Source organism: Lethenteron reissneri, chromosome 37 (genome assembly GCF_015708825.2).
Source record: "Lethenteron reissneri isolate LAM-NWPU_2019-01 chromosome 37, ASM1570882v1, whole genome shotgun sequence".
Taxonomy (NCBI): Eukaryota; Metazoa; Chordata; class Hyperoartia; order Petromyzontiformes; family Petromyzontidae; genus Lethenteron; species Lethenteron reissneri.
The window spans coordinates 3,143,359-3,164,670 of record NC_083815.1 but is presented as its reverse complement, the minus strand read 5'-3'; the positions used below and the strand labels follow the sequence as shown (position 1 = coordinate 3,164,670).

At 49.6% G+C, this 21,312-nt stretch overlaps 1 protein-coding gene across 1 annotated transcript in view; it reads right to left on the bottom strand.

Annotated features, from left to right (window-relative positions):
* LOC133351468 (non-muscle caldesmon-like) overlaps positions 1–21,312 on the bottom strand; it is a 75,605-nt gene that overhangs the window by 52,967 nt on the left and 1,326 nt on the right. The window lies entirely within an intron of this gene.

Sequence of the window (21,312 nt, the reverse complement as noted above, 5' to 3'; positions counted from 1 at the left end):
ATCTGAACGCGGCTAACCGCTGACACACAAAATAGTTTTTTTGTGTATTAAACAGTCGGTGCATTCATAGCTTTATTTCGTAAAGAGTAACAAAAATTGGCCCCAGCATATCTCCCACGCAATCTCACATACCGTACGCTTAAATATTTAGATGTACGACACATACCGCGTTCCACGCATTTCCCAAAATGCAACCTCGCCCGTATTCAGGGAGGTTAAGGAGGTGAGTTTACCGCTCAATGTTCGTTCTCTCTTTTTATTATTTTATAAAAACTTTTTTTTTTCGCTGAGTGCTGCTTTTACCCCAATTTGGCCATATGGCGAGAGAAAGGGAGAGAGCTGGCAGAGAGCCGAGTCCACCCAGCCGAGCAGCCACGGGCCGACGCCTAAAATAGGACACGAGCAGCAGAAACGGACGAATTCTTTTGGACTTCTGAGAAAAATAATTTGTTGGTATTTATCTGCGCGTTCTTGTTTTAAACGCTTGCGTCAGGCGCGCCGTGACGTGAAACACGCTCGAGTTTGCGCGATTTCTGCTGCCAGGTATTAAACAAAATTCCGTTGCCTGTAGCAACAATATATATATAAGTCAAAAATTGTCTGTTTGTCGGTTTGTGGCTTTGTTTGTGTGTTCGCACGCTTGCGAAGGATTTCGCTCTCCAACGGTGGGGTTGACGTAAAATAAAAATATCCAGGTACCACGCCGTAAGCCGCACCGTTAGCAAGCGCTATTACTTTTTGCACATCCGTCAACTTTTAATTAGTTTCATTAGCGATTTAGTGCGATTTATGTGTGCTTTTTTATTTATTTATTTACTTATTTGTGACGTGTGTGTGCACGACCATACCAACTCACGAGCCTTTGGTGGGGGGGGACGGCCCATGCCAAGTCGCACGCCTTCGGTGGGAGTGAGGGGGACATTTTATTTCGCGTTGAAAATGCTTAAATCTTCACTGTGTGATGTTCCCCCCACCCCAATGCGTGCAGTTACTACTATATACAGTCGCTGGATGCTACCACTATAGGTCTTAGATATTACTGCACAGCGGCCGGGGAGATCATGGCCGGGGGGGGAGGGGGTCAGGGGTAGCAGCCCAGCGCCCCAGCCTACCAAGGTGCCACCTCGGACGGCTGGGCAATCTAGGCGAGGCCGGAGGCTCTGCACGGGACTAGGCCTCACCACACCACTCTGTCAGGTGAATACTTTGTGCTATAGAGTCGATAAATACTGCTATAGAGTCAGCATGTACTACTGCAGTGATAGCAGGTATCACCACAGTTGGTATGCACTGCTGTAATCATAGCAGCTATCACCACAGTCAGTACGCACTGGTGTTAGATTTTTAAGAGTAGGTTTGAAATATTTATTTGACCCGGGCAACGCTGGGTACTTCCCGCTAGTAACAAAATAAAATCGCCCAGAATGCGTCCACCCTGATCAGATCTCGGAAGCCAAGCAGGCCGGAGCCTGGATCACGCGTTGACTGGGAGACCCATAACAAACAGCCTGCACGAAGCAGGCTGCCATAGACTGACGAGGGAGGTATGTGGTGGGCAGCGTCATCTATTGTTGTACCATACTTCTACGCTTCCGCGTCCACGCTCATCCACCTTCACCAATCAGCACTCACGGGCGTGGTGAAGTATGGTCAAATCACCCCACCTCCCCCCCCCCGCCCCATGGCGTGGGTTGACAATTGGGGGCTGTACGAACTCGGGTCACCGAGTGGTGCTGTAAGAGACAAGAGACTGTGCATCGTCAAGATCTGAGGTTGTGATTGCTAATTGTGAATGCGACGATTATCTTGACCGGTCCTGGGCCTCCCCAAGGTCGACTGAGCCTTAAGTGAGTACCTGGTGCGGTGTGTAAACATCAGCACTGGGGAGATAAAGGCGGTCTGGCATGTTGCTGGGTTCTCTACACCCTCGTGTTCCTTTCCGGCCTTCATAGATGCTGGTGAACAGCATTTCCTCCAACAGCCTCTTAAGACTACACGGGGCATCTTTGTCCTTGTGTTTCTCTATCTTTGTGGCCACACCACCTCCTTGTTGCGCCGTGACGGCCTTCATATGTGCTCACTAACAGCACTTGCCCCAACCGTTGGTGGCACTCTTTTTACGTTTTGTGTAATATGTGACAACGATGGCGAGCCAGAGGATTGCATTTAATGAATGATGCACTTTTGATGCCGGTGACGGTGGTGAAGACGACGATGCTGGCAACGGTTAAGATGCCCACCGCGTTGCACGAATGATGACGACGACGCATCAAAACAACCACGTGGATGACGACGATGACGAGAGTCGCGACTGCCACAGTCACGTTGACATTCACGGAGATGTAACGGCAACGCTGGCGGTCGTGGAGGCGGCGACTGCGCACGAACCCCGCGCACGCTTCGTGCCGACCGCTGGCGCCTGCAGAATTAGGGCCGGGGGTTAGAGTCCGGGCGCGTGAGCGACGGTCAACACGTGGCCGGCGGGCCGGCGGGAGGGCGTTGCAACGTCCGTGGCCGGTGATTCACCGCCACCCACCACCCTTGCTCCTACACCATCGCAGCCGACGCCACCGCGGCTGGCTGGGGGATTCCAGAGCCGCTGGGGGGGCTTGGGGGATTTGAAGCTGGGGAAGGGGAGTGTGTAAGTGTGTGTGGGGGGGGGGGGGGGTTAGGGCGCACCGACGCCGCCGCGCACAAATTCCGCGTCTGTGTCTTGAGCGACGTGGGTGGAGAGAATGGCTGGGGGAGAGGAGGCTGTGGCCCGGGTATTATAGCCCGGGTCAGCGGGGGGCACATTCCCAGATTCTCGACATTCCTCGCGTGCATGTGTCTGTGTGTATGTACACACCGAGATGATATTAAGCACGAGCGTGCGCAACAATAAGCCACTTCATGCATTAATGCTGCCTTAATAGACGTTTGCTGACAGCACTTGATAAATCTATCCAAGCCAATGTGTGTCTAATTGATGATGATGACGATGGTAGTGGCGATGACGACATTTGCCGTGGTGCTGGTTATTATTACGATGATAATGGTTATGGTGGTGGTAGTGATTTTAGTACAAAGGTTGATTATGACGACGAATAGATAGTGAATTATAGATGCTGATGATGACTGTTGTACCAGTGTTGGCTATGATGCCGATGATAATGGTAGTTGTGGTGGTGCGTCTGCTGATTATGATGAAGATGGTGGTAGTTGTGGTGATGGTGGTGCTTTTGATGATAATGATGATGGTAGGGGGCTGTTAAATAATGTAGAGAACTTTTTCAATGAACTGCTGGATGAGGGCCAATCAATACCATGCAGACGATAGCTATTTGACCATACGTCACCATTCTGATCAGCATAGGTTTATTAAGTAAACTAATACCATTGATAATTTAAATAAACACTCAACTCTAGCCAGATAGTCTAACTTGGCGACTCGGAGACATAGTTTAGTCAAACTGCGCACCACGTCGCCGCGCCACGGCCGCTACACGCACCCGATTGGATCAACATTCCTGTCTGCTCCAGACCGCATTCCACTGCGTTAGCGAGCCGAGCCAATCAGTGATCGCGCCCAGGAATTCCTGACGAATCTCATCTCATCCGAACTCGCGTGACGACCATAATGATGATGATGATAATCAAGACTGCAATATTGTCGACGAGTGTGAATGATGATGATGAAGGCAATGATGATGATGAAGGCAATGATTATGATGATGATGAAGGCAATGATTATGATGATGATGGTTGTGATAAAGAGGACAACAATGATGATGCAGACGACGATACCAATGATGGTGATGATGATGATGAAGACGATGATTAGACAGTCGTGTGTGAGTATTCACCTGCACATGGCACTCACTATAAATTCAGAGCTTGTCCAGTGAGGATGTCTGCTCGGAGATGGAGGCAGCAGGGAGCCAACAAAGCTCCGGTCGACCAAAATGCCATCCTAGCAGCCCACCACGGCACATTTTTTTTCAGGTTAACCAATTTGTGACCGAGTTACTTTCAACCGTAGTAATTGGTGTCGTTAAATCCTGCGCGCCTAATGATTGCGAGGCACGCGGCACGTGACGTACAGAGCGCCGATTCAAATCGAGATAAACACCGGAGCGAGCGTGCGAGCGTCGGGATGTTGGGGAGCGGTCGGGCCGCGGTGCGCTACGAAACCGGTGACCCGAGTTCAATTGCCGCTCACGACCAGAAGCAGAGTGGCGAATACCTGAACCGCTCCTGCTTCCACGTCTGTGACTCCCCGTCTTAACCAACCTACAACTGACAAATGTATCGCGAAGTATGGACGAATAACCCCGCTTGCGGGTGTTGGCTCGAGCTGCGTGGCTGCTGGATGATTATGAAGAAGGACCATTGCCCGAAACGTCGCCTATTTCATATGCGTTTTACTTTTAAGGCCACACAGTGCCATTGACGAACGTGTTGAGTTGCTATTCACACCGAACACACGACCGACAAGTTGGCTATTACATGGCTATATAACCTCGATGAAAACACACATAATGTTGCAAATTTCACCTTGTCATTTTTGTTCGATGATTCTTGAATCCATCTGTACGGCACTTTCGGTGTTGTTTATCTCCGCATATGCACACGCCTTCTTTGCATGCGCTGGTTCCGTTGTCGTACATTGGAAGCGGAGCGTGCTTTGAGTCTGGTTAGTACTAGGGGCTTGCGAGGTGTTGTAGGCGTGCGGCTACGAGGTGGCCAGGCGGATGACAAAGTTGCGTGTCACCGCCATCGTGGGTGGTCATTTCCCTGCGGTCTCCTCCCACACACAAAATTGATCGAAACGAACCCCAGGCAAGGACCCTCCTGAAAAAACAACTTGCTGGAGACTCGGTGAGACTTTCCTGGATACACATGACACTGTCATGATTGTGATTAAAAAAAAAATCACAATCATGGTGACACCGTTTTGACGCTTGGGTTTTTTAAACGAGCACGACACGGGGACACTCAAGCGTTGGACTCTACGCACAGAGGGTGGCTTAAAACAGCTGCGGATAGAGCGTGCAAGGTGACATTAAAATCACATTGATTCGTAGTAAGACGCTTCCTTCGTCCGATCGACGTTCCATACGAGCGGCTGTCACTTGAGGAAGGGGGAATGGGACCGCGCGGAGACTTCCACGCCGCTCAATGAAACGGGCAAACGTCGTCGGGCACTTTAATCCGGGCTGCTTGGCAAGGATCCAGTTTAAAATATTGTAAAAAAAAAATCTTAATTCTACCCCCCTCCCCTCTTCCTCCTTCCTTCCCCATTTCCTCTTCGTCCCCCCACCCCAAACTCCGGACTCCCAACTCAAGGATTGGCGGGCGAGTGGCGAGCGGCTGAGAGCCCGGCGTAGGGATCACGTGAGCCACAATTCCCTGAAGGCCAAAGATATACAGTAGGCACTCGTTTGCTTGTTCGTCGATTATTCGCTTACACCTAAGCGCGCTTTGCGAATGAATCGATTTTCACTTACATGGCGTTACGATCGCAGAACGTACACAGGTCAGAGGCATCGCATTGGCCGTAAATAAAAGTGAGTGCGCTTGGGCAGGGCCTCATCGTGGCGAGATGGCGGGCCATGGATGAGACCGATCATGGAACGGCGGTCAAAGGAGGGAACGTGTCTGTATGGAACAGCCACCGCAGAAGTGCAGCGATGAAATCAGCTCTCGCGCACGAGTAATATGGCGTCGCAGGACGGCGAGAGATGGCGACAGCGTGAAGAATCCTTCATCAGGCAGTAGATAGGCCGTGGCTCATGATGATGTTCTGCGTACTACCGGACCACGAATGTGGTGCTCAAAGAGCTGGCAGATTCCACTTGCGCTGGAGTTTTGTCTTGTCACCAGCATTGGCTTCGAGCAAGCCCGACTCTGCCGATGAGATACACCCACGTTGAAAACTGGCCCAGAGTTTTTACACGCTTTCTTTTAACTCACTCTGTCCGTTGTTGTTGTCGTTGTTGTCGTTGTTGTATCCTCAAATCTTGTAACTTAATTTTAAGCCACTTCCCAATGTGCTATCGACTGCAAACTTGATATATTTATGTCATACTGATGACAATACTATATTCTATCATAATATATATATATTTTTTAAAACATTCTTTTTTATATGTTATGTTTCGGCTTGGGTCTAATTGTCCACGGTCAACTGACGTTGGCTGTAATTGGCCACGGTCCCTTATGTTATGGCAAGCTTCGGGGCCACTTCCTGGAGTCGTGGAGTTCTGCCATTACTAGTACATTTCATAAAAGCATGTTTTAAAAAGTTTTTTTTTTAATATTACTTATTCTTGCTTGTATTGAACCAACGCCGGTGATAATAATAATAATATGTAGCCCTGCGCCACCCGCTGGGGTTTTTGTTTTGTTGGGAGTTTTGTTGTGAAACAGGAAGAGAAAGGGCCCCCCCCCCCCGTCTCCCTATAAACAAAACCCCACCCACCAAATTAACTCGTGCTTGTTTGCGCCGAGTTATTAAACAAACTCGCCGTTGGAGACTTCTCAGAGCCTGCCATTGAAAAACATGACAGCGAAACGAAAATGGCAAACGTGAAAATGTGGACGCCCTTGGCTCTTCGGAGTGAGCAATTGGAGCGAGCAATCGGAGCAAGCGAATTGATGGGTCAAAAAGTCAAACCTCGGTTGAGTCTCTATTCTTTAGGATGATCCTGCATTAGGATGTTTGGCCAATTCCATTGACGGGCATTTGTATTTTATTTTGTCTTTGAGTTGTGCGCCTTTTGGCGTCATCTGGTCCAACGCCATGTGAGACTGGGCTCTAAGAAAAGCTGTCTCGGGTGTGGACCAATCAATTTCAAGGACAGTGCATACATTCTCAGAGTTGTCTTTTTGTTTGCATTTTGACCGCAAGTGTTGTGGTTAATGCAAACATGATCCCTTGTATAAAGGTGTCAGTTTTGTTGCCAGATAAAAGGGTAAAAACCTATTACTACTATGGGCATTTGTATGTTTTCATCTAACAGGGGTGATCGAAAAGTCTATGGCCTTACTGACCTAATTGAAGCTGAATGAATAATGCCTCCTTCCCATATCCGTCTTCGCGTGAAAAAAGTATTTTTTTATGACACGAACCCGTCATCCACACGCCATTCTGAGAGTGCCTCTTATCAGCCTCATTGGTTCAACACGAGCAAACTCTGTGCCGGTTTTCACATTCGATGTCTCATCAGCAGAGTCTTGCTGGAACTTATACTGTTGAAGTGCCAGATTGTTTGTGGGCAAGGAAGAGTGACTGAAGCGGTGTTATTTATTTATTTATTCATGTGGTCCCCTTGAAGTGGAGTGCTCTAGATCCATCATCATCATAATCATCATCGTGATCCATTATCACCACGATATTCCTTGCTTGGTATGCAGGAGGTCGGAGGTTCGATTCCAACCCTGATGCCTGTATATTTGGAGTTTTCATGTTCTCTCTCTCCTCGTGGTCGTGTGGATTTTTTTGTCCGGGTCCTCCGGTTTTTCCCTCCACATTTAGAAACATGCGTTTCGATCGTTTCGATGATTTGGCTGCTACACATTTCCACATGATGAGCTACTTCGTTCAGCTGTCGGTTGTGGTCAGGTCGCTTCTGAAAAAGAAGCTAATAGCTCAGTGGGCCTTACCTGGTAAGATAAAAGAAAATATTTTTTTAATTAGTTTTTTTGTGATTTGTTTATCTTTCCTATACTTTGCAATCCTATCGTTTTTTTTTATTTTTGTTGGTGTAACGTTCTGACCCGCCTTTACTAGGCATCTATGAAAAAGAGCTTCATAGCTCATCAGATTCCTCCAGTACAAATAAATATTCTAATTCTGACTCTTTAATCCCAGGCCGGAAGAGCCCCGTCTCGGTCTATAAACCACTCACTCACAGCTCGTGTTGCTCGTCACCACCCGAACATTGTTTCCCTTCCTTCACGTATTTTCTTTAGTTGTGGAGACGTGGAGGGCGCTGGGAGCCAGGTGTTGTGAACGTGGGATTTATCCAGATTTATCAAGATCTTCTGCAATTTTCTGCACACTCCTCGGGATTGTTAAAATGTCTCACATTTTCAGTTTAAAGGCAAGGATGATTTCAAACACGTGTAAGAAATTACAGCTAATCTATGCCCGTGGAATTTTGTAATTCTTAAAATAACACACTTTCTTTCTGACCCACTCCTTCTATAGGCAAGCCACATGATCATACTCGTGCTCGTCTCTTCATCAAAGCCCCCCATCTCAACATTGAGTTAAAGGACGTAACGACCAGAATATCTAAATATATATAGCGGTTGTGAACTAGCGAGCGAGTGAGTTAGTGACAGAATGTGTGACTAATGTACATCATAACGATGTACTAGAAAATTATATACCGCCGACATTTGTAAGTATGTTGAACCTCGATTTAAAGCTTTCGTGACTGCAGGGATTCATCTTCTTGGTTCTTTCGGTAAAGTCACATAGAAGGAAAATAATAAAATAATAAAATTAAAACATAATAAAATAATTCTCACGACGTTTCGGCCACAACAGACTCTGTCTCCTCGACAGACCTGTTCTCCACCTGAAGACGGCTGCTTGCGTTGTGGCCGAAACGTCGTGAGAATTATTTTATTATGTTTTAGTTTTATTATTTTATTACTTTCCTTCTACGTTACTTTACCGAAAGAACCAAGAAGATATGTTGAACCTCTTTCGCCACCGTACGTAGCCAACCGTGCTAATTGGAGACATGTACATTTGGTGAATATCATAGTCGAATCTCTGTTTATAATAGCACACATTTTCAAAGCAAAATTTTTCCATTTTGGGGCTCACCAAAATTGGCCGGCAAAAAATGTTGAAGGTTTAAAAATGAAAAATAAAGAGAGGTTTATTTGGGTGCTCAAATCACGACACGTGATGCTAAAATCACCCCCCCCCAAAGAACTGAAACTCTCGATATTAGCCGACTCACAATTATTACCATCAAAGTTACTTTCGAAACCATCTCACGCTCGCGTTGACAACAGCAATAATAATAATAAGCACGACCGTTGCGGTAAAAATGTGCTGACTCTGCACAACGAGGCGTGGAAAATCACTCAGCAAAGCGCACTCTGAGAAAACACCGCATCACGTCGGAGTTGGTTTGAGGGCAAAGGCGCACGAGAAATCCCTAGGGCACGGGAGAATTCCGCGCAGCACGCTTCGCCCGCGAGCTCACAGTGACCCAGCTAGCAGCCAGACCCTCTACAGATTCCATCTGCAGTCCCTACAAAGACAAAGATCCCTGGTATAGCCTGAGCAGGCCGTTGGGGCAAGTGCTGTTAGCGAGCACCTATGAAGGCTGGCACGACACACGAGGGGATGGGTGGCCAGCACCACGCCCGACCGCCTTTGTTGTCTCCCCAGTGGCAATGTTTACACGCCGCATCAGGTTCTCATTTGAGGCTGAGTCGACCTAGGGGAGGCCCAGGACCGGTTCAGATAATCGTCACCGGTGTTGGCCGTGAGCGGGAATTGAACCCGGGTAGCCGAGTTCACAACTCAGCGCGCTGAACCGCTACACACACACGCGAACACGCACGCACGGACACAAGTGCAGTGTATAATGGCAAACGCGGCCACTCTAATTAGGAACAGACTTGTTGTACGCACGCTGACACTTTTGAAGGAGACTTGACCTCGGTAATCGCTAAACTTGTTGCGTGGCAGTTCAGTGGCAATTTGCCTCCTCCCCCAGCCCCGTAATCGTTGCACACACTCACACACACACACTCACTCACACACTCGCACACTCACACACACTCACACACACGCACGCACTCACACACACTCTCACACACACTCACTCACACACTCACTAACATACACTCACACACTCACGCAACACTCACACACTCTCACACACTCACACACTCTCACACACACTCACTCACACTCACTCACACACACACTCACACACACTGACACACACACATGCAGTATTATAGCACTCAACACGCACTGTTTGAAAAGGTTCTCCTGCAGGCACGTCGGCACGTGGATTCTCATCGTCAAACCAAGTTGTCACGAAAGCACTCCACTACCGTCTCTTTGTTTCATCGTTTACATCTCCGATCCACCTCGGACGATTGAAAATGTTCTTCTTTAGGAACATTGCCACGCTGCTCGTGAATACAATTTACTATAGTATATAATGTAGTATATAATTTACTTTAACGTAATTCCAACAACCAAATGGGCCTTGCAGACCAATGTCCTCCAGCAACGTTTGATTTGATTTTCACTCGTGGACAAGGCAAACCCTTGGACCGATTTCGACTTCACAGGCCCTCATCAGCAGGGCGTGGCACATTAAGCAGATGCCGCTGGTTTGCCCAGAATAATTATTGCCATCATTGCCATCATAATCATGACATCATTGTTTTAGCCGTGCCCTCCCGTGCAGTGTATGCTCGAGGCGCCAGAACAAAGGGGGCGTAACGGGGACATCAAGAAGAGAATCACTCGGTAAGGAAGCGCCTAAAGACCACATACAATGGAGGCAGCACAGCGGTGGAGACAACGCACAGAGTGCAGGGATAAACTAAAGAAAATAAACAAAGGCTCAAAATCGAATCTGCTCCTCCAGGACCACCTTCCCGAGGAGACTGCCACCGTTTTGGGCAAGGAGCTGTCACCCCCCCCACGCCCAACATCTGGCCGCCGGGTTTGCGATTGTTCGCGTGGGCTGGCGCTATAATTACAAATCGTCTCGGGCGGTGGCCCTTTAGATGGTGGTGTCGTGGGGGTGGTGGTTTCGTGGCGGTGGTGGTGCCGTGGGGGTGTTGGTGCCGTGGCGGTGGTGGTTTCGTGGTGGTGGTGGTTTCGTGGTGGTGGTTTCGTGGTGGTGGTTTCGTGGTGGTGGTGGTGCCATGGGGGTGGTAGTTTCGTGGGGGTGTTGGTGCCGTGGCGGTGGCGGTGCCGTGGGGGTGGCAGTGCCGTGGGGGTGGTGGTGCTGTGGCGGCGGTGGTGCCGTGTCGGTCGCGCGGCTGCTCTGAAATCTGCCGCTTGGGCGCCGTGCGCACCCCGCGGGTGTCTTCTGCGTGGCGGAGCGGCGCTGCTTAATCAGGGGGGGTGGGGGGGGGGTTGGCATCACAAGGGGCGGCCTGTGTGCCCTGCATTAGCGAGCGAGTGCAAGCGCCGGAGGAGGGAGGAGGATGATGATGATGATGAGAGGGCATGTTTGTGTAACATACTTCCATTGGCTACGGGCACGGCTCCTTTTCGCGTGACAAAGGGGGGGTGCGAGGGGGGGGGTCTCTACTTCAAAAGCCACCTCGCAACGCTCGCCAGCGATGCGACGGGGAAACTCGTGCCGAGATGACGTTGAGGAGTGCAGGCCGCAGACCAAGCGGGCCACGGCGACAACAGCAACAGCGCAGTGGTGGCTGGACGTGAGCACACCTCTGCAGAAAGCCAAACACGTGTGCTGGGGGTGGGGGGGGTGAAGGCGCTCGGGAACTTCTGACACAGGCGCGCTTTATTCTGATAGAAGCACAGCTGACCTTGCTCCCCCAACGGGTGTGCTTATAACGAGCAGCACGGCGCACGATTGTTGCCCCCTTTTCTTCCCGTCGTGCCCCGCGCGTGAAACGCGGCCTCGTTTTTACAAAACGAGTCTGCACTGGCCGTGGTATTTTAAACAGTGGTAGGAACAATGCGACAACTGTAAACCGGTTTCATTTGTTATTACGAATCATCGGAGCGGATAGAGGTCCCTCATCGTATTATCTGATACAGAACCAACGTCTTATCAAAAGCCCCTTCTCATACAATGCAGTGCCATCATGACATCAGATACAGAACGCTCATTATCTGATACAGAATCCTCATCAGACAGAGAACCCTTGTCTCACCGGATACAGATAGCCCACCCCCATCTGAAATAAAATTCTGAACTGATACAGAACCCTTGTCCCTCTACATGACGTAAAAAACCTTTATCTAAACCCACGTAGAACCGTCATATCATCCCCATACAGAACCCACTTCAATCGTGGCTGGCCGAAACCGAAATTTGAACCCAGGATCTCACCGATCAATGCTGCCTCATTGCCATCTCATTGCCATCCGGCCAGCTCCAAATATTAAATAACGAGCTGCTGATGTCCGGAGAATTTTTTTATATCACTATGCGATGTAAGTAGCCACGTGGTTCATGTCCAGTAGTCGAGCGGAGCAACCACGAAGGATATTATTTGACGGGACCACACGCAGTGGCGCGGCGCGGTTGGCATGGGCCCTGGCGCAAACACAAATAACTGAAACTCAACGCGTTCATTAATAACCCCGCTCAAAAGGGGGAACAAAATACACGCATGTGAAGCGTTGTTGGTTAATGGCTCTTCGTCCTGTGTTAGGAATTAAATGGGCTCCCCCCTGTCCTCCCCCCCCCCCACCTTCATAGTCCAGCATCAGGGCCCCCTTTGACCCGTGGGGCCCCCATGCAGTTGCACAGCCTGCACCCTTAATGAGTATCCCCCTGGGGCCAGGGCATGGAGGTCGGTCATACGACGAGCATTACTTTTGCGTGGTTCCAGAGGTCACCGCGTGGAGCAGAGGTCAGCAGAGGGGAACTCGGGAGGTAGCTCTGTGATCTCCACTTCCGTGGGCTGCTCCCTAACACGTCGGGGTGTGGGTTGCCCGTGTAGAGGATGTTCGGTACATCCTCACACTCAGACACCACGCACTGCACTGCTCTGCTCGAGATCCAAAGGCGACGTCCGTCCCGTGACGCGATGCCGATTGCCCAACGGGGATTATCATTTTGGGGTTGGGGAATGACAAAGGGGATTAAAGGGGGAAGAAACCCGAGGTGGTGAAGAGGGAGTGGCGGCGGCGGAGGTGGCGGTCTGAGAAGCAACTCGTGGTCTCCATCCCCGCTGTTTCCCATGGCCCGTGCAGGGAGCAACCTCCCACGATTCGCTTCAACGGGCGCTCGCCAAATTAGCGACCGCTGGTCTGTGTCACCGCCTACGACGGCTCCCTCCACTCTCTCTCTTCCCCTACCTTGCCCCCTACACGCCCCCCCCACCCCCCGTGCTCACAGCACCATTGCCAGGCTGTGTGCCCCGGTGGGTTTGTTAAAAAAAAATTGTCTGACGTGAGCACAGGTTTGGGGTGTGGGGAGTCAGTGGCTTACACGGCCCTACCGCCCGCATTCCCACGACCCCACCTGAACTTCTTTTCATGCAGCGACCGTGAGAGTACGTGTGTGTACACGTGTGCGTGTGTGTACACGTGTGCGCGTGTTGTGTGCTGTGGAGCGGCGGTGTAGCGGTTAGCGCGCTGCGCTACGACTCCTCGTCACCAGCCTCAAAATGAGTACCTGGTGTTGTGTGAAAAAAACATCGCCATGGGGGAGACAAAGGCGGCCGGGCGTGGTGCTGGCCACCCACCCCCTCGTGTGCCGTGCCGGCCTTTATAGGTGCTCGCTAACAGCACTTTCCCCTACAGTCTGTTAAGGCTATACGGGAGTCTTTGTCTTTGTTATGGCGATGGTGCATCGGGCTCGCGCACCGCGCTTCGAACCAGGCGACCCGTGTTCGATTCCCGCTCAAGTCAGCAACGGAAACTTTGCTGTGCTGCCCTCTGCTGCCCACCACGTAGCCCCACAGTATCCTATAGCAAGCAGCTGTGCACTGTGGCTGAGTAGACCTAGGGAGGAGGCCCAGGACCGGTTCAAACATTCATGGAACTCGGGTCGCCGGGTTTGTAGCGCTAACTGCTACCCACCCGCCCCCATCGACAAATATACATTTACACGCACACTACATCCATAAGAGGACCGTTTTTCATCGCTGGTGGAAAAATATTACCATAACATTGCAGACAACCAACTTTCTCCAAGGTCATCGCGATTGGTAGAGAAAAATGCTGGCAGTGAATAATCGACCACTCGGCTATAAGTTTGGTCATTCGTTTACCCGGGCTGTCCTACAGCAAATGTTATTTCCGTTCTTGTCTGGTATGCTGTTGATAAGATGTGCCGCCTATGCAAATGAGGATGCATTGATTTATGCGGGAATGTGGTTGAAAGCTATAATTTTAAATGTGTCGACCCTTCTCCCCCTGCCTTTGCTGTGATAGCGGTGAAAATTCCACGTTTTTGTCTCGTTGCAGGGATTGAGTATATGTAGAGGAAAGGTTCAACAGTCAACCGTCCTGCTCTGGATTTCCACTGAAAATTGGGAGTCAGATGATCCGACTGTTGAGATGGTCAAGCTTATGAACGAACACGTTTTTATTTTGTTCTAAATAACGCGGCAAGTAATCAGCGGTCATCATCAACTATCGATCTTCATCTGTCCATCAGCCGCAATCATCATGCATCAATAAACTATCATCATTTTCCATTATGATCATCTTCTATCGTTATCAACCAACAGTTCATCATAATCATCGATCACGACAAACCATCTAACGTCATCCATCATCAATTACCATAATCAATCATCATCATACTGACATCAACCATCGTCAACCATTAGTCATAATCTATTACACGCAACCACCTAATACTGCATCAATACTAATTACTCTAACACATTTGGTATTCACAGCATTTTTATACAGTTTCACAGACGGATATAGTCTGCCAGTTGGGAACAATATTCATATGTGGCTTTACCCAATAGGGTACATTTTGTGGATCATTTCAAATTGAGAAAATCATCATCACTGTGATTATTCATTGTCAATCATCACCATCACCACCAGCATCATCATCATCCTGTCTCCTACAGTCACACCACGGGTGGGATCAGGGCCCGATCATCAATCTCTCCTCCCATCCGCATGCCCTCATCCCACACCCGTGGTGTCGTGGGAGGAGGGAGGCCCTGCCGTGTGAAAGTGCTGACGGGGACACACGCAGCATGTGATCGGGTGGGGGGAGGGGGACCTCCAGGGAGGGGAGGGCCCTCCCCTTCCTGTCCCCTCTCACTGGCCGCCCTCGCTCCCCGGGGGCACCGCCACCACCACCGAGCAGTGGCGGGAGGAGCAGCAGCAGCAGCAGCAAGAGGTGGAGGCGCTTCCTTCCCAGGCCAAGCGAGGTGATGGGGCTTGGCGAGCGGTGGTGACTGCACCGCGCCACGAACCCGGCGACCCGAGTCGCTTGGGTTTGTGAAGCGGTGAGATTCAGCCCGAGCGCAGCAACGACATTGCATCGAGGCGTCGCTAATGCGGAAAGGGATGAGCGACGGCGTGGGATGTCCTTCACCCAGCAGTGGATTGATCACAGCTTTTGATGATAATCGGCGGTGGTGTCAGCCCATTGAGGACCCCAAGCAGGACGTGTCGTTTGGTTGCATCATGTGACGATACACATTTATATTTTTTAAGCTGAGACGAATTCATTTGAAAGTGATGTTTAATAACGGTATTAGAATGATGAACGTTTTATCAGATATACATATAAGAATCCGAGCTGATATTTGTTTCGTGAATCTGCGCTCCTTTGCATGTCTTGGGGCCCCAACGCTTCCACTTGGGTTGCTTATTGCCAATTGCCACCACTGATGAAGACATTGAAGAGTCAAGTCACCCACCTTTATTTCTGTCAAATTGCATCTGTCTCTGTCCCCTCTAAGAGGTGGTGTAACTGGTTAGCGCAGCGTGACAATTAACCTGATAACCTGGTTTCAATTTTTGGGCCACGGCTAACGTCAGTAGAAAAATTCCATCTCAACCAATATTCGTCCTCCCTTTACCCAACCACACTGACAGGCATGGTGAAGTATGGTCAAACAACTGCTTACAACCAACACGGTGTGGATCGGTAGGCCTTAGTCTAGGAGTCCGTTGACAAAGGGCTGTAAATGTACGCAGCCAACCACGCTGATCGTCTCATGAGAAGATTCGCATTTGGTAAAACACGATCAGGCGCTCGGCCATAAGCACTGGAACTCATCGTCCGATCCGAACGGAACGTACAAACATCCCTTACTTAATTCGAATCGGAGCTCTCTGCGTCACGTCGGGAGAGCGCCTGCCAACTATCCGGCGTGTGCGGTGCGAAGCGGATTGAATTTCGCGTGTGAGATTCGCCAAACAGGGAGAGAGCAGGGCAGTTGGGGGGAGCGTGGTTTGGTCACAAAACTTGGATCTTGGAAGCCCCTTTGCGAGGGTTCTTCACCACGACGATTCGTAACCATCACATGGCCCCCTTTTTATTTTTGTTCCCGAGCACAAATCCCAGCGGATCTTAAGATAAATAATCTTTATAGAGCGCAGGGACCTTGAGCCATCTCTCGTCTTATTGCTCTCTCTCTCTCCCTCTGCTCGTAGCACCACGCCCAGTCTCATGGGGTCGCCGTGTCTACCCACACCACACAGCAGGCTGACCTCCACCATCCTCCCTCCCCAACCTTCCCCCCGCTCCCCCCTCCGTTTCTGCTCGCTCATTATCCCGAATCAAATGTAGAAGCAGAAAGGAAACAGAAAAAAAGGTTTCTTGTAAAATAATAAAAATAAAACCCGCGACTATGCGCATGCCGGCTTTGGAACTACGCCCAGTCCCTCTGGGTCTTGAGACCAGCTATATTTTTTTAATGTCCACTTTGGCAATTGTTTATCGCTAGCTGTCAAAACTCCGTTCCCGATCTTTCTCTCCCTTTTTCTTGATCCGTCTCGACCCCGCAGCTTTTTGAGTAGCAAACTGTACGGTACTTATCTCCCTCTCTCTGGCTTTGCTGTAATGGGGTAAACAACTTGGAAGAGTGTGGCGTACACATGTAAGCAAGGCAGAATGCTGCAGATGCAATCTGTAAAGAGGAAGAGGTGGTGGTTGAGATGGAGAATGGAGGACGTGGGCAGGATGGAGGATAGACTAAGCAGCTTGATGATTGGGAATTCAATGTAGCAGGGGAAGGCGTTGTTGGTGTGCAATGGTGAACAGGAGGTTGTGATGTGATGGGTGGACCTCGTGGCGCGCAGGCAGAGTGGAGGGGGGAAGGTGACCGAGACGCGGGCATTGGAGTGGCACCCATGGGGGAAGATCTAAAGCCTGATGGCGATGGTCAATAGATAATTGATGATGAACAGATGTATGTCTGCATGTGGAACTTCTTTCGCACAGTACGTAGCCAACCATGCTAATCGGCTGATGATGGTGACAATAATGCTAAACACACGGTTGATATTTGATGATGATGAGGTGGGACGATGGATAGATGATGACAATGATTCATTAATTGACGTACAATGATGATGAACAGACGAAGATGACTGCGAACTTCACAAAAGACCAGACAGGCATGCGTGCACGCGATTCTCGTCGCCGCTGTTGGCAGGTCCAGGGACAAAGACCCGCGCGCGCGAACTCAGCACCGGCGTTTTATGTTGGCGATGAAAGATGCCCCCGTCTGTGCCTCCCAGAAAAAGAGCAACTAAAATGTCTTTTTGAGTTCTGGGCCCCGATGGATTTCCAAGAAAATCGCCATCATTTCGGCACAGAGTCAACACCGGCTTTTGCCAGCTCAGAGAGGTGACTCCTAATATGGGGGAACGCCGGATTTGTGTAAGGAGTTATTCGGTCGAGGGGGAGGCGGGGGACAGCGGTTAAGCTGCACGATCATCCCGGTGAAATCTTGTTCGAATCCCGGTTAGCCGCGGACAAAGGACGAGCCATCTGAACCACACCGGCCCTCACCATCCACAACTTCACCGGGCCGCACGAGCCAGCATCATGGTGAAGTACGGTCACGAAAGTAACACCGCCCCTCCCCGCCACACGCTATAGTTGTAACAATAGTTCACTGCGTTGTGAACCCGGTGACCCGAGTTTGATTCTAGGCCCGCGGAAAACGCGAGCGGCTGGCGATGTCGCCGAAAGGTCATGCCACACCGCACGCCGACCCATAACTATACCGACGTCGCTTTGACTCGCGGTGGTGAAGTATGGTCACGTGCTGAGAGCGTATTCTGTATTGATTTCAGTTGAGATCGCTGCGAGGGTCATGATAGTGTTTAATAGTCCAATGGCTGGCAGCGGACTGTCACTCGACGAAAGTTGACTGAAATGTAGTCATCGAAGTTGGGATCGTGTGTTTAATTCTTAAACTTTGTGCACGGTCTTTAATTTCAGCCGTAGGCCGCAGTGTGATCGGAACTGAGCGACCGATGTACATTTTAATTTTCTGAAAGAATTGGAAAGCTGAATTTTGGGCACAATTGTTAGCCACTTTTTTGTTAATTACCAGAAAAATCCAAAAATCTAGAAGAAGTTCAACGTACCTACTCAACGTACACACGTGGAGGACGTTAAGTTGCAGGGAATGGCTTCCCCACCGCAGCTGGTAATGCCAATAAACTCTTACAAATTTATTTTTTTCAATGCGACGTGAAGATACGAAAATGGAAGACGATGTGTTTAACAAGAAGTGGTGGGGAGGGGGGAGCATGCAAGCAGTCGAGGCGAGGCAGGGCAGGAACTTCTTCCACAAATTTCCACGGAGCGCAGTTAATAACGTGTCGACATCTGTTTCCTGTTGTCAGGACGCTAATTTATGAAAGTCTCTTTAAGCCAATTTTTTTTTGTGGGTGAGGACGCCCCAAACTGCTTCGTAAATATTTCTCTGCAGGCTGAACAAACCGCGGCAGGGGCCGACTTTCTCGGACCCCCCCCGCCCCCAAAAAATAAAATTACATACAGAGCAGCAACCCCAGGAAGAGAGAGAGAACAAACTGGCGCTAATGTAAACAGGCAGCTAGCATTCGATAGTACGCGAAATGGCTCACGCATTCGTATCAGCTGCGGACGCATTAAGCCCTAATAAGGATGTGGGAAGTGTTTTTTGCCGGGTATGCTGGTGCCTGATAGTCCCCCGTGTGGTTTACGCGTCTGGGTCAAATTTTCAGACAGCCTCAAGTCAGCACGTACAAAGTGGTATGATTACTATTAACAACAATGCACACGTACATGTACAACGCCGCCGCTGTGATGAGACGTTAACTACTTCGCCTGGTATGCAGGAGGCCATGGGTTCGATTCCGACGCTGCCTCTCTCATCGTGGTCGCGTGGATTTTTCTCCTCCGGATTTTCCCCTCCACATTTAGAATCGCCGTGCGTTCAGAGTATTTGGCTCCTGTTATAAATGACCACGTGATACGCCACTTGCTTAAGCTATCATTTGTGGCCAGGTCGCTTTAGAAAAATATACATGATAGCTCAGTGGGCGATACCTGGTCAAATTAAATAGTAGTTCAGTCAATCCACTGCTGCATGAGGACCTACTCAAGGCCTGCAAGCCTAATTGAGTGTAACAACAATCCCGCTATGGATCCGTGCTGGGTTTTGTTTTCATAACGGAACTGGCCCAAACATTCCAACGGTAGCAGGACCAGGTTTCATTTCAGCGGGAGCTGTCCGGGGCTGTGCTACAGAAAATATCCCCCCAACACCCCGCGCCACCCCTTGCTCCTGAAAATGTCTTGTGACTCCGCGAGGTGCGGCTTTTGTGGGTGAATGAAGGCCGTTCATAATCGTGCCGAAGACAAAAATGCCGCAACTTCATACAGTGGCGTAGCTAGGATATTTTGCGCCCGGGGACGAACTATAAAATTGGCGCCCCCCCCCCCCCCCCCCCGTTGAATCACATACCAAATTGTAATTCCGTGACATGTAGGCTGTGTGTGGCGGGATATATAAACTTTTAGGTTGAGGTGTGGATGTGTGCAGTAGTTTCAGGCTGCCGCGCCCGCCGCAATAAGTTATAATGTAACTTTAGATTTAAAGCTTTCGTGACTGCAGGGATTCATCTTCCTGGTGGAAATAATACAATAATAAAAATAATAACATAATTCTCAATTATTTTATTAACATAATAAAATAATTCTCAATTATTTTATTAACATAATAAAATAATTCTCTATTATTTTAATAAAATAATTCTCAATTATTTTATTAAGTTTTCTTTTTATTATTTTATTATTTCCATTCTACGTGACTTTACCGATAGAACCAAGAAGATTATAAAGTAACGTTGTAAGTCTCATTTTGGCGCCCCTTTACCTTGGCGCCCGGGGACACATGTGCCCCCCTGCCCCCCCCCCCCGAGCTACGCCTCTGACCTCATAAGATATCAAAGTCGAAGCAGTCGTTGAGTCTGAACAGTGTTCGTCACAGGGCTGCAGAGCTCCGTGCTGGGCAGCAGAGGGCAGTACGGCTAAATCCATTGTTGTATTGCACTGTACTTCTAAGCTACCAGCGTTCACCACTCCGCACTGACCGACAGATCGTGTGGAGGGCTTCATCCAGCAGTGGATTGATTCGTGACTACTCTATACATTACAATAGATGGTATTTTAACCAGTCAAAAGGACACGGTAACGATAATTACCGCGAAGCATTGGCTTGTACTTCCTTATATACAGAGACTTTTAGCGGGGTAGTGTGAAATCCATTGTTCGCCCCCCTGCCAATATCAAGATATATCCCTGCCTGTGATACAGATGGCCGTGAGTTCGATCCCGACCCTGACGCCTGCTCTATGTTTGGAGTTTGTATGTTTTTTTTCCTTCCCGCGTGGAACTTTTCTCCGGATCCTCCGGTTTTTCCTTCCACACATTTAGAATATTTAGAGTATTTGGCTGCTATAAATTTCCACGTGATTAACCCCTTCGTCGTTGAGCTGTCATTTGTGTACAGGTCGCGTCTGAAACAGAGCTACTGTATGTAGCTCAGTGGGCCTTACATGGTCAAATAAAGAATAGAGTTTTTTAGTTAAAGTGTGTGGAACGCAGCCCAGCCCCTCCTCACCCACCAGCAGGAGGGAGAATGCTGCGGGTTAAATTCCACTTTCGATCTCGTTCGGATCAGATTGTAAAGATGCTCGATGCGTGGATAAACATTGCTATGAACATTCAAGGACGAACGTCCACCACCATATACACAAGTCTGTAGCGTTTGAAAATGTGTTGTTAGCGAGCGCCTATTAAAGCTGGCATGGCACACGAGGGGGTGGTGTGGCCAAGGGGACCCCCACCCCAGCACCCACGCCAGGACACCTTTGTCTTTCCAATTCTAATCTGGACAGAACGTAACCCGATCGTCGTTTAAGGCTGAACCGACATAGCGGACAGGCGCGGAACCGGTGCTGATAAGAGTATCACACTCGTCGCTGGTTATACAAACAAGCCGTGGCCGGGAATCCAACTCAGGCGGGCACAGGTTCGTAGCACCGTGCCACCCAGTGACTCCACAGACACACACAACTCACACGCACCACACGGATCATACGCACCACACGTACCACACGCCACACACGTACCACACGAC